Source organism: Chenopodium quinoa, unplaced genomic scaffold (assembly GCF_001683475.1).
Source record: "Chenopodium quinoa cultivar QQ74 unplaced genomic scaffold, ASM168347v1, whole genome shotgun sequence".
Classification (NCBI taxonomy): domain Eukaryota; kingdom Viridiplantae; phylum Streptophyta; class Magnoliopsida; order Caryophyllales; family Amaranthaceae; genus Chenopodium; species Chenopodium quinoa.
Window position 1 is genome coordinate 2,519,470 of NW_018743955.1, and position 4,662 is coordinate 2,524,131.

A 4,662-nucleotide genomic window follows, 5' to 3' on the forward strand; every position below is an offset into this window, starting at 1 on the left:
GCAACATAATAATAAATACAATAATCATATTCAAAATCATGATCATGTTAAAGCACAATAATAGCAAGATCCTAGGCGTGATACTAACAACATTAATAACAAACCCTAGCATGTCACTAAGCAAATAAAAATCAAACCTTTAACCCTAACATGATACTAAAATGAATATTAGGAAGAGAATAGGAAACATCACAGGAATCACAATTGTCATATTTGATATTAGAAATTTTAGTTGTTACCCTAAACATGATACTAGGAAGATCAAAACACCCTAACATAACACTAGGAATCATAATAACAACCTAGACATGATTTCTATATCATAATAACAATAAATCAATTAAAGAACTTACTTGGATGCCTCGTACCTCTTTCTACTAACAAAATAAACGCGTTTGTAACTTCAAGGAAAATATAAACAATTAAATTAAATAATAGAGATAGAGATTTGGGACCAAACCCTCATAAATTAAAACCTTTCACGTCTAGGGTGAAGGTAACTTTGAACTTGGCTAGGTGTGTCTAGATCTTGTGAATGTGGAATTTTGTGTGCAAAAGGCTAGTTTAGAAAGAAAAAAAAAAAGAGAGAGTAATCAAGAGATTCTTGATAAGAATTCGTGATTGAAAACAGAGGTTTTTGGAGGCTATTTATAGAGAAAAACAGCTAGATATGATAAATAACGAATCAGAGTTTCGAAAAGAATAAAACACGACCGCAGCGCCAAACACGCGCCTGTCGCCAGACGCCGGGTCTGTCGCCAGGCGACAGAGTTGTCGTATGGCGCTAGAAATAATTTTCCACGCGTTTTCTTATTTTGATAAAATTTAACCGTACAAGAGGGCAAAATCGTATTTTCCTTAAAAACACTTCTTTTATTCAGATTAAAACTCTTAAAAGTCAACTAAAGTCAATTTATCAATGCTAATTAAATTAGGATTCAAAAGAACCTTCTAGAAGATTCTAGAAAACTATAATCAATCATAATCACGTTAGAAATGATAAATCATAATAGGCCCTCCTCTAGATCATTGGGCCGCATATAAATATTAAACTAGGCCCAGTTTAATAATTTGGCCATAACTTCCTCATTATTCATCGAAATTGGGCTTATAATATATCATTGGAAAGCTCTTTTCGAACCCGACCCAACTACATTATTATTGAACCCTTGACATGGACCAAACCAAACTAGACTGGTTATTTTCTTAAAATAGGTTTTCAAAACCAGAGAGAAAGAAAAGAAATAAAATCTAACCGCAACACTAGACTTTCCACACTTTCACTTCATTCGATTATGATTCGACGCAAAAGGTACTCATCAGTGGGTTTGGTTTTGGGGAGACACAAATGGGTGTCTACAGGAGTACTTTTCTTGGAGGTTCTTGATAAACAACCTCACATATTCTTTCTCACTTGGTACTTCAATCATCCTAGAAGAGGTTTCTCTCCATTTATTGAAGAAAGAAGTGAAACCTTCAATCCCTTTTTGTTTAAGTATTTCAAGTTCCCTATGATCATTTTCAACTTGAAATTGTATTTATACCTATCAATGAAAGCGTTTATAATTGATTCCCAGGTAGAGGTTTTCTCTTTGTCAAGGAAAAAGAACCATTGTTGGCAAAAGGTCTCAAGAGATAAGGAAAATAAAGAATGAAATACTTTTCTATCAATACCCTTAATATTCATTATTGTCTCAAAAGCTCTTAAATGAAAGTAAGGGTTATCAGTTGCCTTAAACTTTGGGATGTCGTTGGCATTGAACTTCTGCGGAAGAAGCTCCTTGTCCACCGAGACCCCTTGTGAGCTAATGCCCTGGAACCTGTAATCATTGGATATCTTGCTCAAGCTCTCTTGCATGAGCTCCATTTGTTTTTCTTTCACAAGGTCATTAATTTAGAGAGTTAGGGTCTTTAGCGGTTCAGTTACACCAGCCATTTGCTTCTTGAGCTCATTAACTTCTTCTTGACTTGTCATTATCTTCTTAGCTTTCCTTTTCCGACCGATGGGTTTGTCAAAAAGTTGTACTTGAATGAAAAGGTTGTCTCTGATCAAAAGTTCTTCCTTTCTTGACCACGCGCTATAAATTAAACCATTTTTTATTTTAATGACTTGACTCAAATTGACTTTGACTTTACGGGTTTATAAAGAAAAGGAAAAAAAATAGGGTGTATATTTTTGGGATTCAAGTATATGGGTTCAAACAAGTGGTTTATTTGGAGGATTAATATCCGACTTACCCCCCTAAAAAAATGACGGAAAACACGCGCATACAAGACTCTCTAGACATGGTCAAAGTGTATATATAGTGTGTGCTTTATTTGTGAGTGCATGTGTCATGCTTTGACTCTTGTGTAAGACCATGGGACTAAGTGCCTAGACTCGAATAAGGACTAAACACGGGTACAGTCATTAACAAAATAATCGAACCGATTAGCAAACTGTTTAATTAGACTCGTCGTGATGACTCGAGCAAAATCCTGAACTGTCGCCAAAGCATTAGGACTGTCGCCGCACACTGCAGTGCAGCGCCAGAAGACAGCGTTGTCGCTCAGCTTTGCACAGCAGCGTGTGGCGCTGCAATCCAAATTTTTGCGCCATTACTGGAGCATTAATCAAGGACTGCTTTCAGTATTTTTACTCTACGGGACAGACCTAAAGTTTAAGTCAATTCTGATTAATTTATTAGACTTTAAATACTTAAATTAATTAATTAATTAATTAGGCAAAGTCCTTTTAGTCATTGATCAGTTTATTTAAGGATTAAACAAAAATCAAACAAACGGTTAGGAAAAACACATAGAGTATGCATAACGAATAATGCACAAATAGTCAAGTAGGCACAATATGATGCAATAAGTTTGCAACCTAACCATGGCTCTAGTTCTCTAAAGTTCAAGATATGGTTTAGTTAAAGAGGGTCCATGGTTATGAGTCCAGATGCACCACACAGAAGCCTTACCTTTGGAAGGGTTGGCGCGAGTGGATGGGACCCCGCGAGTTAAACTCGCTTCCATGGTTCGGTGAATTCAACATTCTCGGATGTACCCTTTGTTGCTTAGAGCGTTCAATCAGGTAGATGGAGCATGAATTCCCATTGGGTTATGTCCATATGTAGGACATATATGAGTTTCAGAAAAGTGAGAAAAACTCAATCAGGAAGTAGAATAATCGAGCCAATAGTGCTAGAACTGGTCGAAATTAGAACTCATATTTCTGGCTCGGTATTGGAAGAACGCAGCGCCAGCCAACAAGGATTGTCGCTGCAATATAGCCATGTCGCTTGGCGACAGAATTGTCGCTCGGCGACAGAGCCATATCGTCGGCGACAGGCTCTATTTGCTTGACGCCGGTTCCTACATGCCTCAGCAGATTTCTGTATTCGTAAAAATTTTCAGTTTTTTGCAACATTATTTCGCTTCTAGTTATGAAAGATATTCCTCAAATTCCCTACGTGTAAAAATCCTATGTTTTTTACTCATTACGGATTGTCTTTCCAATGAGATCCTTTTCTTATGCATATGACAATAATGTTAATCAAAATTACGCATATGAAATACTTAGAACTTTTCGAGTCTCATCCACTCATTCTAAATCATTGCCAAAATAAATTTCAGGAATTAAAATAGAAATCCTCCCAAGTGGAGTCGCCAAAAAATGTAGGGAATATTTCAAACATTACCCCAAACTTGAACCCCACTATGATCATACACTTAAGTACGGTGGCGTCCAAAGGGAACGAAGCTAGAGCAAAAGAGTCGCCAACAAGTTTCAGGAACTTGTAAACCGTCCACAGGGTGAAGGTTACACCACTTAACGATCTAGGAGATCGTTAACTCTAATAGGTCTGGAACCAAGACTGGAAGTTCGGGGATGAAGGTACAAATTCAATCTAAAAGAGAAAGAACCTGCCCTAATAATAGGCCTCTACTTTATTCTTCTCGTATTCATGTGCGCTTTCTGACTAACATGCAATCAATAGGTTAACCCTAAACCTGTTTAATCTATGTTGGTTGAATATTAATGCACAAATAAAAATATTATTGGCGATCACTTGAATTATAATCAAATTAAGCCTAAACAAGATTATTAATTATCTTATTAAGCGTGATTACAAGTACAAATTCCCTTTAAACATGCATAAAATGCGTGATCAAGCAATAACAATAATAATCAAGCAACATATTATCATAATAAAAACAATTATAAAAATAATTAAAATAATCATATCAACGCTAAAGCATAATAACAGCTAGATCCTAGGCATGATACTAACAAGATTAATAACAAGCCCTAACATGTCACTGAACATATAAAAATCAAAGCTTTAGCCCTAACATGATACTAACATGCTATTAGGAAAGAAAATAAGAGTCATCACAGAAATCATAATTGACATTATATTCTTTACCCTAAACATGATACTAGGAAGCAATAAAACATCCTAACATGATACTAGGAATCAAAATAACAATCTAAGCATGATTTCTATATCATAATATCAATTGAACAATTAAAGCACTTACTTGGATGTCTCATATCTCTTTCTAATCACAAAATACACACGTTAGTAACTTCAAGGAAAATATAAAATCAAACAATTAAATTAAATAATTGGGAAATAGGGATTTGGGACCAAACCCTCAGAAATAAAACCTTTCACG